General features: G+C 38.5%; 1 protein-coding gene across 1 annotated transcript in view; it reads right to left on the reverse strand.

Annotated features, from left to right (window-relative positions):
- ERR (estrogen-related receptor) overlaps positions 1 to 13516 on the reverse strand; it is a 154329-nt gene extending 140813 nt beyond the window's left edge. Inside the window, exon 1 of the mRNA XM_065228627.1 lies at positions 13379 to 13516. The gene's annotated coding sequence lies outside the window, so the exon portion shown is untranslated. The remainder of the gene's footprint in view (positions 1 to 13378) is intronic.
- Positions 13517 to 13839: the final 323 nt, after the last annotated feature.

Here is a 13839-nt window from a genome sequence, read left to right on the forward strand (position 1 = left end):
CTATTCAATTTTTTTTCGTGAATTCTTTCACGCCAATGGAACAATCATATTTATATGTTATTGTTCACATGTACTGGGCAGAATTTTCATTTTATGAAATCATAACTAGCTCATTTATTTACTTCTGTTCATAACTCTGATCATTTAACTATAACAAAAAACAAAATGTGGGCTCACTTTTAAGAATCTTCATTAAAAACCTTCGAATTGACGTTCTAAGATCACGAATACCTCACTTGGATGTGGAGTAATCTCTTCTGAAAGATGAAAACATTAAAAATCTCGAAAATCCAGGGTTGCAGCCGAGAGGGATCAAGGCACTTCAGAGCAAAATCAAAAAGGCGTTTGTTCAGAAAGTCAAAATAAACATTTTCGCAAAGTTTGGCTCTAATCGGTGAAATCGACCACAATTTTTTTTAAATTCTGTACCCTCTTGAGCTGGAATGACACAAGTTTCGAATTGACGTCTGAGACAAAGTTGTAGTCTAGTCTAGTCTAGTCTACACATACACAGCCAGTACTTGAAAGAATCCTGGAAAATGATACATCTATCATTTTTCTTGTCATTATTAATGCCTGCTGCACATCAAGGATGTGAAACAAACAATAAAGCGGCCAGGCCTACTGTGTAGCGTTTAGTTAATTTTTGTGGAAGTGAATGTTTACCATGTCTACTTAATAAGTATAGACAGTGGTTAACATTTAATCCACAGGTAATCAAAGAGCGGGGACATACCGTACCAACCGCTCCGTATGCAGGATTTGAAAATAGGCTATATAAATCGTTGGGAGTGACAGAGCTAAGAAAGTTAATGTACACTCCTTGGTTGTCCGATCTCCTGGGATGGAACACAGGTATTTACCCCTTGTGTTCGAGCGAACAGTCCTCCCTCCGTACAAGCGTGGACGGCACCGCCAACCCACTGCCATCCCTCAATCGATCCAGCCGACCTCAGTCGAAGGACAACAGAGAGCGGTGTGCGGACGTAACCTATACGGAGGGAATGCTGTATTCGCCTAGGTTATAGCGCCCTTGCTCGCTACCATTTTCTTCTAGCGGTTGGGACCTGAGCACTAACTCTTGTCCTAGCCCTATATGGCATATGGTTATAGCGCCATTACTCGCTTTCTGAAAAGAGAAGAAGGGAAGGGAAGGAGAGGAAAAGGACTTGGGAAAAGGAAATGCGGAATTCCTTTCCTCATTAGTATTTGTATCGTCAACTTTTATGAAAACTATATAAATCATTTTTCCTTGGTCAGAGGTATTATTACGACATTTGAATAAGATTGTCTTATCATTTGTTATTCAAAATGTAATGTTATAATGATCAACATAGCTTTGAATTATCTAATATAAATCGGTAACACTGTCCTGCAACCGATTATTTTTCTAATCCGAAAACTAAAAGTTACGAAAAAGCACTTAGGCCTTCATTAAGTTCCACTTTCACGCGACGTTCAATGTTTCGCGGTTTGCTCTTTACGCATTGTTCAGGCTATCATAACAAGCTATGACCAACGTGACGATTGCTTAAGCCCTGGTTAAACAAGTAAACAAGTTATTAAAATGAAATCATGTTCCCGAAAGCAGTCAACAATGTATCTTAAACCGGATCAAGCGTGCGCCCTATTTTTCTAAACATTCCGACGCGGTCCGCCCAATATCTATCAATTACGTTTTTCTACAATAGTAGCCTGGGATAAATCCTAATTCGACCGACACGTGTTTGTTGAAACATTATATTCTGCCTAATATCAGTAGTCAGTAGTCATTAGGAAACCTGTTACTATATTACCACATATGTATCCTTCTTTCATGAATTTGTCCACTGACTGGCAGTGGCATTATGGATAAAATCCTCCTGGAACCATCTTTTATATAAATAATTTCAAGAAGCTTAAATCCGGGAGTTAGAAGGTGACAGCTCTATCACAACTCCTAAAGCCCATTTCAAGAACGCAAGCATTCCGAAGCTTTTTCGTATATGATAAGCCCCGCTCCAATACATTTCAATGTAGGAATCATTAATAATGTACTGGGACTTTCAACCAAGCGGTATTGCTTGATTGACGCGTATTTAATGAGTTGGAAATGTTTGTAGTATCACTAGTACTAGTACTCGAAAATTAAGTATGAAAATATTGTAAAGGACAAAATGGAACGAACTCACCAAATCTGGCTAAGTGAACCTAACAAGCTGGCATGATGTGTTAGAGGGGAAGTCGCAATTGTAGACGGTTCGCTTCACAGGGTAATCCGGTTTGTGGTAAAGCTTGCACGGAATGTATAGTCTTGAAATACGTCTTGGCCGTCTGATACAATCCACATATGTTAGAAAAAAAAAATCCGTAGCAACGCAAAATCCATAAATTTAACGGGATGAAATTTCTTCGCTTCCATCTACAAGCACAACACTCTTCTATCTCCCACCGGTTTGTCCACTCGTGGTTGTCTAATAATCCGTTCGTTTCTATTTGTTGTAACAACCGAGCACTTACACACGAAATTATTGATTAAGTTTCAGTTGACGGAGTTTTTCAATTCTCTTACTAAATTTTCACTAAAAACTCAGTAAAATTCGCGAAAAATAAAGCAGCAGCATAAACAAAACACGTCAGATCCAATGCACGGCCTACCTCGATCTGACGTCTGAGACAAAGTTGTAGTTTTTAAAAACTTAAATTTTTAATATTGTGATGAACAAATTTTACCTTATAATTTTTGTTATTTTACAAGTGTCCAACTTGAAAATTTCACAGAAGAAAGCTTAAAAAAAATAAAACTAAATATCAAAGATTGTCGTTTTTTGTTATTTGAGTTTTAAACACATTTTGGATGATTTACCTAAAATTACTTGAATATTTTTACCGTGTGTACAGAAAAGAATATTATATTTTCCTACAACTTTGTTTCAGAAGTCATTTTGAGTGGAAGTGACATTTTCGTGATATGATTTGTTGAAAAATATCGAATATGCCATTTTGATGTAAGCTGGATTTTAGCTCAAATGTGAATTATTGACCATCAGGATCTTCCAAATTAATACAAACAAAGCCAAGCAACTTTGCTGAAGACGTCAACTTAGCTGGATGCAATCCCAGGGCGTTATTAATTTAGTCTTGATAGGTTTCAATCCAGGCCCACTGTGGAATTTTGCCTGCTAAGTAATTGTTTAAGATTTAAGGGCCCAAGATGAACAATAAAAACGATACACTCCTGAGAACATTTGACAGTTGTTGTTATTCACATCGTCGTGATTGTGCGCTGCTAAATTTGTCGATTTTTTATCACACGGGCTATCGTTATTCGTTTTTTTCCGTTCGGTTTACCTGTATTATTGTACTGGTTGTTAGTGGAAAGTGCAGTTCGTTGCTATAATCGTCTAATAGAGCATATTTTGTGCTGTGAAAACAGTGAAAAAGTTATCCAATCAGACATATTGTATACTATAGTGTATACTGTCTAGCATTGGGCGATCTTGAGAATTCAATTCCTCTTTGCGTATTAGAGCATCTCCACCGCTGTTTCTAAATCACTTTTAGAAACTGAGTCAGCATGACTTCCGCCTGTGACCAATGCGCTAACCCTAATAAAAATTGTATGGTTAATTTGCTTAACGACGTGTTCTGGGTATCATCCAAACCATTTGTGGAATAGTTCAATGATTTGGGTTATCGTTCGTTTATGATTATTTTTTATTAGGGAAACCAGTTAAAGGCGATGAAGAATCCGTCTCCTGCATGGCTTTTTTGCGACAGGATGATTCACCTAAAGTGCGGGTGCAGTTTCGAACGCCTTTGGCTACGGTTGTGTTTTAAGTTTGTTCTCTGTTTTGTGAGTGCGTTCGCTCTCATAGTTTTCGGCTGCAATTGCTGGCTTATTTCTGGCGCTCTGCCTCCCGGACGTTTATACGTGTGTGATTGGTAGTTTTCTCGCTTTCCGGGAAGTTTTAGAATAGAGAAAGAAAACGTGATTCAACATGTTTGCAAGCATCAGAAGAGATGTCGCGATCTGCGTTGTTTGATTTTCTCCCGGACCAGAAATTAGTGGCATCGCGAGTGATAATTTTTAATTTCAGTTTATTTACGGCAAGGTGCGTGAAAGAGCTCGGCACAATCGGTGTTGATGTTGGCTCGCTTGTAACTTTTTTTGTTGTGTTTTCGAAAGAAATTGATCGAAATTGTACCAAAAGTGCTTCTGAACGTGTTTCGCAGTTGAGTCAACCGGTGAACACTCGTGTTTATTTCAGTTACCGTAATTTGTGATGAACCCCGGTCCCTTTCAAATTGTATCATTATTTATTTACGGTCCATATATTTGAAATGACGTTTCACATTCATCTAGTGATGGCCAATTTTCATTCGAATTATCGATTAACGAACCGAAAAGTAAAATATTTGTAATCGGTTATATCATGCCGATATAAGCATTAACTTCTCCAGAGGATCATCACCGATCGTTTCAAACATGTGCTGCACTCTCATTGGTGGAAAAATGGCAGTACAGCGAACAAAAAAATCGATTAATTGTTAATTGAGTAATTAAAACATGGGACACCTCTGATTTTGGTGTTTTTGTTTTGATCAAAATGAGCGCAAAATTTCATCTCTACCGAGGGGGCAGCAAAACCACAAAATTACCTTGAATACGGGGGGTATTCATTGGATGAAAGGGACCATGAAAGAGGACACTAAAATAGAAAGTTTTTCTTCCGACAGTTTCATCTTAGTATTCATCTTTGGTTGAGTGTGGTGCAATTCGTGAATTCGCGGTTTATGTTCAGTGAAAATTCCGTGTCACAAAATTGCTCACCGAATTTCCTTGTTTTGCCGTTCGGCGACGACGGGTTTGCGAGAGAAAAATAAGCATCGGGAATTTGCTCCCGGATGTATTGATTTGGTGAGTACGTTCCAGTTGAAGATTGTTCTTATACATATCGCGATTGCATTTTCGAGGGGACGTTCGGAGAGCTTTGAGATTTAGGCGTTGTTGCATTTGCGGGCAGATGAGTTGGTCGCCGATAAGGGCCAGTAAGTGCTGCCAGCAGATGAATCAAGAGGTATTCGAAACAAAAGTGATAAGAAATGTCCATTCAAATCGATTTAATACAGTTGAATAAATTTCAAAACTATATACGTGCCAGATTTGGAAATAATATTTTTTATCCATTTGATAAAGGTAGAGTGAACATGCGGGGCTTATTGTAAGTAAAAGTAACCTCGGAGTGGTCGTGAATTACCAGGCATTCTGAAATGGGTCACTGGAGCTGCAATAGAGCTAACACCTTCTAACTCCCGGACTAAACCTGCTTTAATTTAAGGGTAATAAAAAGCAGTTTTCTTCCATAATAACACTGCCGGACAGTGGGGGTTAGATTGTACACACACACACACACACAATGTGAATTATTGACCATCAGATCGATTCTTCATTTGGCGTGGAATTGCTCCAGTTAGAATCCGGAAGCTCTATCTCGGGATTGATTTGACGTTTGAGAAATGTTAAGTAAAGAGTGTCCCACATCAAATTGCGTCACGGAAAAACACTGTAGAAAATTACCTAGTTGACCGATACTTTTCAAACTTTCAGACAATAAAATATAACTCATTAGTAAGCTTTTGGCATATTTATTTCATTCACTTTAAGCTTAACTCCACTCATTAGGCTCTGTACAACATCTGGCTGCAGCTTCTTCTGTACGGAAACCCACTTCCCTAATAAAAATTGTATGGTTAATTTGCTTAACGACGTGTTCTGGGTATCATCCAAACCATTTGTGGAATAGTTCAATGATTTGTGTTATCGTCCGTTTATGGTTATTTTTTATTAGGGTTTTTCTTCATGTCTTCCTTAAATTTGTCTTCCTTGGGATGCTTCCGTACTGCCTGCTTCATAATAGCCCAGTATTTTTTGATGGGCCTTAGTACCGGTGCATTGGGGGGGGGGGGGAGTGCACGTCCTTAGGTACGAAAGTGACCCCGTTGGCTTCGTACCACTCCAGGACAACATTTGAATAGTGACAGGAAGCTAAATCCGGCCAGAAGATCGTAGGGCCCTCGTGTTGCTTAAACAGAGGAATCAGAGGCATCTGTAGACACTCCTTGACGTAGATCTCCCTGTTTACAGTCCCGGTAGTCACAAACGGCACACTCCGTTTGCCACATGAGCAGATAGCTTGCCAAATCATGTATTTCTTGGCAAAATTTGAAAGTTTTTGCTTCCTTACTTGCTCCGGAACATCAAACTTGAACTGGGCGGTGAAGAACAGTGGCCCCGGAAGCTGCCGGAAGTCCACCTTGACGTAAGTCTTATTATCCATGATGATTCAATGAGGCTTCGTCAGCCCGTACAGTTTCCGGGCCCGTGACTTTCCCACCGTATATTGCCGTTCGTCCCGATTTTGGGCCTTCTGCACTTTGTACGTATGCAGTCCCTCCCAGTCCTTGACTCTCTGAACGAAAGACTTGGACAGATTTAACTTTTTGGCCACATCCCTGACCGAATCATTGGGATTCCACTTAAACGCTTTCACAACACGCTTGTGATTCTGATCACTTATAGAACATCCATTCTGACCGCATTTCTCCTTCCGTTCGATGCTCAGAGTTTCGTAGTAACGTTTAATCACACGACTCACCGTTGACTGCACGATTCCGAGTTGTTTTCCGATGTCCCGATGAGAGAGTTGGAGATTTTCCAGGTGCTTGCGCAAAATCAATTCGCGACGTTGCTTTACGGGTGACGCCATTTTTCCAACTTTCGAAAAACTGACAGCGATAAAAATACAATGTAAACAATACACTCTAAACTACTTCTACCTAAATTTTCAAGAGAAAATACCCAATGGGTAATTTTCTACAGCGTTTTTTCCGTGATACAATATGATATGGGACACCCTTCAGTCTGAACTGAAGTTTTTTGAAGTAGACTGCGTCTTACGGGAAGGTATTGGGGGTAAATCGAAAATCTAGTACTGCGTCTTACACGAAAAGGTGTTAGGTTATGAACGCTTATAAATTTATCCTTTATGTATGTAATAAAAATTCTAATTAATAAATCGATAGGAAAATACTCTACGAATCTGCCTAAATAAATAGTAAATAGTTTCATGAAATAAACGTTTTCCCCAAAGTCAGTTGTCATAATCAAGGACCACTTGGTTGCACATCGTTCTGCTTGAACCTTAAAGATGACACCTTATTAGCCAAATATACGTTAGATATACGGTGCTAAAATGGACGTTAGCCTTCTGCTTCTTCTTATTCGCATTTCAAGCTTATTTCTTAGCGAATTCCGTGCTCTCAACTTAGTGTTCTAAATGCACTTCCACAGTTATTAATTGAGAGCCTTCGATGCCAATACCAATGCATGAATTTGTATATTGTGTTGCAAGCACAATGATAATCTATGCCCAGGGAGGTCGAACAAATTTCGATTGTTATTTTCGTATGTGGACGTTAGCTAAAATGGACAGTTGCCATAATTCTTATAATCAAATTAACTAACATTTTTCAAATATATGTTTACTGTTTCGATGTACGCTGGCCATAATAAATTCATTATTAATTCACATTTTACAACTGATTGTGAAATAGTGGCGCCGGTGGTGTATAGTAAGCGTGATTGCCTTTCACCCCAGCAGGCCTGGGCTCAATCCCAGTCGGCGCCGCCGGGATGTTCTGAGGCATAACATCTCTGATCACGGAGGGAAGTAAAGCCGTTGGTCCCCGGTTCATGAGTTGATGGGTCGATAGATAGGGTCCAGGTTTGGGAGTTGCCTCCCTGGTGTCGGTAGCATTGGTGCTCAGCACGGAAAACAAGATCGACAAATCAAGGAAAAAAACTGACTGGGAAAAACTTGGGAGTTGAAAAATGAAATATTAAAAAAAACTATATTAAAGAAAAGAAAATCTCGAGGATGAAACAAACTTGATAAAACGCTGTTTTTCACAACATTTTTGATTTTTTGGTGTAGAAAGCGTTAACTCCAAGTGAGAGGAATGGTTCTCGAGTATTATAGATAGAATATTAAATAGCATTGATCGGTCAAAGAACAGCTCATCATATATACATAGAAGGAATACACTCCAATAGAAAAATGATTTGTGAGTATTTCAATAGAATTTTTCATAAAAAAATATTAAAGAACAGCTCATTTTGTAAAGAAGGAGTCAACTCCAAGAGAGAAATATAAAAAGAAAAATAATTTATGAATATAGAAATTAATTTTTTCATAAAAGAAACAACAAGGAATTCAACATTTTCAGATGGGATTTTATCTGTCAAAGAACAGCTCATGATACAAAGAAGGAGTCAACAACAAAAGAGAAATGATTTGTAATCATCTCAATGGAATTTTTCAAACTATGGTATCTGTCAAAGAGGGGTCAACTCCAAGAGAAATAAATTTTGTTTGAAAGTATTTCAATTGAATTTTTCATCAAAGATAAAAATATCTATCAAATATCAGTTCAAGCTATAAAGAAGGAATCAACTCCAAGAGAGAAAAAAATGTGATAATTTTAATTGAATTTTTACCACTATTTTATTTATCAAAGAACTGCTCATCATATAAAGAGGATGTCCACTTCAAGAGAATATTAATTCGAGAATTCAATAAAAAATGGAATTTCTCATATAAAAAAAAATGTTAAAAAATAGCTCATGCTGTAAAGAAGGAGTCAAATCCGAGAAAGATGTTACTTTTGAGAATTTTCAGATGGAAGTTTCAAAAGATTTTATCTATCACAGAACAGCTCAAGATACAAAGAAATAATCAACTCCAAGAGCAACATAATTCATGAGTATTTTATGATTGACTTTTTAAAAGCATTTATTCGTTAAAGAACAACTTATAGTATAAAGAAGGAGTCAACTCAAAGGCAGTTAAATTCAACTTTTCACCACTTTACCAAACTTGACAGCGATGAAAAATATCACTTCCACAACGTACGTGATTCCGGCTAGCCCGAGGAACACTTTTCAGACGATTTCGAGTGCGTTTCCACCTGCACAGTACTTTGATAAACTGGATCCCCAAACCTATGTCAAAAATCTCATTCATTTTTTCGTCAATGACAATGATTCACCTGGCAACAAAACGTTTAATTTCGTGCATTCTGTGTCACATTATTGTTATCCAAGCAGTTCAGGACGTACATGTTTGTTTACTTTAACCGTTTCATTTAATTGTTTCGCACAAGTCATTTAATTTCGTTACAAATTTAGCTAATAAAAGAATCTGTACATCGTCACTGACAGCATTGTCACTGACAATTGACATGGTTTACCTTGACGATGACTGTTAGCTCAAATGAGTGACTAAAGCATAATTATGAATATCGCCGAGACTGTGCAGCACTGCCTTATAGTCGTGGTTGTTAAATTCAGCTTGAAAAACACCAGTTGTTTCCTACCGTACCTACACGTCGTACAGTTCTACTCAGAGAACCAGAAGAGAAAGAGTAAGAGACTTAACACCGTTGGAGCGGCAGCTCTACAGCACAAGAAGAATGGAATGTGCTGCACAATAGAAAATGCTCTTTCACGTCTCTTTGGGAATGAAAGTACTGTCTCTCAATAGCGTATGTTTTACTCGCAGAAAATTGAGTAGCACCCGATCCTTATAAACAAAAAGTTTGGATTTCCCACAGTAAGTCCCATATAAATTTCAAATGGTTTGTGCCAAGTCAGCTTCTTACCAAAGGTTTTCAAATTTTGGGAGGCTAATCAGGATCCGATTTGGAACCGTTTTTCAAATTGCGATTTTTTTTAACTTTATTATTGAGATGTTCAGCCAACGGGCTAGTTTATCTCAAGGTGAAATTGCGAAGTGTGATATGAATGAGGACTCTTTAAACAAACCTTTGCTTCTAACAATTTTACGGATTTCCAGTTTGTTTAAATTTTCCGCAATTGTCAACGATTAACATGATTTCAAAATCATGTGATTAAAAGATTGCATAAACAACGCTGGTTAAATAACTCTTATTATTAAAAAGACTAACTGCTGAAGTTCATAGAAGATCCCTAAAGTTCGTAGAACTTCCCTGAAGCGTTAAGGTCTTTCCTAAAGGGTTCATTGAAGTTTGTATTGCCTGAATTTCATGGGACTTCCCCGAAGTTCGAACGACTTTTTTTAAGATCTTAGGACTTCCCTAAAGTTCAGAGTTTTTTTTTGAAATTCATAGGAATTTCCCATTATCGTAGAAGTACCACGAAGTTCGTAGAAATTCTCAGAAGTTCGTAAGACTTCCTTCAAGTTCGAAGAACTTTCTCGGAGATCTGAAAACTTCCCTGAAGTTTGAAGGACTTAACTGAATATATTCTTCTTCTTCTTTCTTCTTCTTCTTCGCATTTCAAGCTTATTGCATATCGCATATTAGCTTATTGCGTGCTCTCAACTTAGTGTTCTAGATGCACTTCCACAGTTATTAATTGAAAGCTTTCGATGCCTGTACCATTTTTGCATTGGTATAATTGTGTGGCAAGTCCAATCATACTTCTATGCCCAGGGAAGTCGAGACATTTTCCAACCCGAAAAATTCCTAGACCGGACCGAGAATTGAACCCAGCTACCTCCAGCATGGTCTTGCTTTGTAGCTGCGCCTTTACCGACTGAGCTAAGGGAGGCCCCATGCCCCATGGAGTGTTGGAAATTGTTGCAATGAATACTCTAATTTCCATTTTTTTTTTTTTTAAATGCAGCCTACTGACCCATACGGCCTAGCCAAGTAACACATATACATGGAATTATGTTGAGTAAAGGGTGTCCCACATCAAACTGCATCACGGAAAAAAAACGCTGTCTCTTGAAAATTTGGGTAGAAGCAGTTTGAAGTGTATTGTTTACACTGTATTTTTATCGCCATCAGTTTTTCGAAAGTTTGATTAGTGATCGTGTGTCGCGTAAGCGTTTAAGCGGAATCCCAATGCGTCGGTCAGGGATGTGGCCAAAAAGTTGAATATTTCCAAGTCTTTCGTTTGGAGAGCCAAGGGCCGGGATGTGCAGATGGCTCCAAATCGTGACGAACGGCAAAATACGGTGGGAAAGTCACGGCCAGGAAACTGAACACCCAGATGCTGACGAAGCATCATTGTGTCATCATGGATGATGAGACTTACGTCAAGGCGGACTTCCGGCTTCAACGCCCAGTTCAAGTTTGATGTTCCGGAGGAAGTAAGGAAACAGAAACTTTCAAAGTTTGCCAAGAAATAGATGATTTGGCAAGCGATCTGCTCACGGGGAGATCTACCTCAAGGAGTGTCTACAGAAGCGTCTGCTTCCTCTGTTGAAGCAACACGAGGGCCCTACGATCTTCTGGCCGGATATAGCTTCGTGCCACTATTCAAAAGTTGTCCTGGAGTGGTACCCCCCCCCCCCCCCCCCAACGCACCGGATCTAAGGCACATCGAAAAATACTGGGCTATTATTAAGCAGGCGCTACGGAAGCATCCCAAGGCGGTCAAATCTAAGGAATGAAGAAAAAGTGGGTTTCCGTACAGAAGAAGCTGCAACCAGATATTGTACAGAACCTAATGAGAGGAATAAGCGTAAGGTGCGATCGTACGGTTATGGTATTGAAGTTGAATGAAATAAATATGCCAAAAGCTTACTAATGGGTTATATTTAATTGTCTGAAAGTTTGAAAAGGATCGGTCAACTAGGTAATTTTCTACAGCAATTTTTCTGTGATTCAATTTGATGCGGGACACCCTTAAAACTTCTTTATATCCAAAACCAATCATATAAAGGTTATATAAACTGTTATAGAACTTATGTGTTGCCTATTCGACATAATGGCATACGCCCTAAGGGCCCTACACCATGGTAGCAGAGTGTATCAAATATGTTAAAGTCCTTCAGAGAAAAATATATCCAACAGCCCAATTAATGAATAAAACTGTAGTGTTACACTTGCATCCGAATAAAAAAAATATATTTATGCATAATCTTATTCTTTAGTTAAACGTGCTAACTAGAATTATGCGCCTGGCCTCTTATTTGCGGTTGACAATCAATGCCCAAGAAAGTCGAGAAAACGTGTTCTCGAAACTTGAAACTCGAAAACTCCCTTGACCGAGCCAAACTTCGAAACTGCCACCTCTGGCATTGTAATCCGGACCTTGTCTGCATCAAAATCAATCCTGATTGATAATATCTTGCAGGAACTGAGCATCAGTCGATGGCAATCTATTTGGCTGGCTCTTAACAATTCGCTTACTTTACATTAAAGGATCAGATAACTTCAGCAATCCATGGAGCAGATTTGTATTTGTTGCCGCCCGAGAACTTTTCCTCCTTTGAAGAATCTTGTGCACAGAGGCAGAGAAGTAGAGCTACCGATATAGTTTCACCCGTTTTCATACACAGCAAAAAAAAATTTAATATCACATCAAAGTGGATGCACTACAATCTTGTCGAAAATATGGTGTAATAATACTTGCCAAAAAGGACAAAATTATCAATAATACAGTGCATGAACTGACATAACTGCATTTGTTTATTGTTGTGGCCTTAAAAATTACATGATATTTTCGACATGATTGAAGTGCATCTTCTTGGATGTAATATTAAAATTTTATTTTTGCTGTGTACCGACGTTAGGGCTAAATACTAGAGCCAGGACCAAAACTGCCTCAACTACCCTGATTGGTTCTGATTGAAGTTCACACCAAATTAGATCAAACAGATATGAGATACTGTCTCAAACTAAAATTCAGGAAGAAGTTTTCGCCAGACCTAAAAAAGACAAAACAAAGGAATCAAAGGGAAAAAAATACAGTTACCACATACCTGCAAGCCAGCTGGACAAGGATTTTCAGGACGAAATATCCTTGAACTTTCAGAAAAATCGAATCATTACAAAAACAACAAGAACACTATACATGCATACATACATACTACCAGGAACAGGAAGGAGCAACAGAGAAAGGTTTTCTACGCCTAAACTTATCTCCCAAAATAATCCATCCTGATCAAGTTCTGGCGAAGGAAAGCTCTAAATCTGTAATCAATATTCGATAACTTTCTTATCAAATGCCATCAATTGAAAATCACATTAATTAATCTAATCAAAGCGAATTTCTTGCATAATTTCACCGATATCATTCGCAATCAGGTTCTGGTGCTGTCTCGTTCGCACCAAAGCGAAAGGTGGTTTGTTTTGTGAATGACACCACACAAGATGGAATCATCACCCGCAGCATACCTCCCGCTGATACTTTCAGTCCCTCGTAGCGCTACTCTTTTCACATTTTTCTTTGATAAGGTAGCAGTAGGAAAGCAAAGCTACTTTTCACCACCCGAGATTCGCATTCGAATTTCTTACCAGCTACAAAGCCATTCTTATAATTTTAATTGATTCACTGTCCTACCTGTATTTAAGCAGCTGCTAATCCAATAATTGGTACACTAGAGTGTAGGAATTTTACACAAATTTCGAAACTGTAAGCACGAACAAAACACTTTCGCAGCACAACCGATCACCACTTTACACCTCTTTACTTACACGGCATATTATTTTTCTCCTAAAATTATAGTTCGCTCACGCTCACTCCCGAATGCTACTTCCCTTTCTCGCTGCAGCAAGTCATATGTCTTGGGAGAGGTAGTTGTGACAAGTTTTATTTTTATTTTTAGATTATTGACAGAACTCTGAGAAAGACAGGGCGAAAATGGAGTGAAGTTAGCTGCGATGCTTCCTTTGACAGAAGAGTGCGTTCAATGATCGATGCGAATCAGCCGATAAAGAAGATTGAAAAAAAAGTACAGTCGAGAAATGTTGTCGATTGCCTTATTACTTACCGGATTATTACGGATTACCTTATTACTGTTG

Source organism: Ochlerotatus camptorhynchus, unplaced genomic scaffold, assembly GCF_037179485.1.
Source record: "Ochlerotatus camptorhynchus isolate MF236.1 unplaced genomic scaffold, CSIRO-AGI_Acam_v1.1 ptg000298l, whole genome shotgun sequence".
NCBI classification, from domain to species: Eukaryota; Metazoa; Arthropoda; class Insecta; order Diptera; family Culicidae; genus Ochlerotatus; species Ochlerotatus camptorhynchus.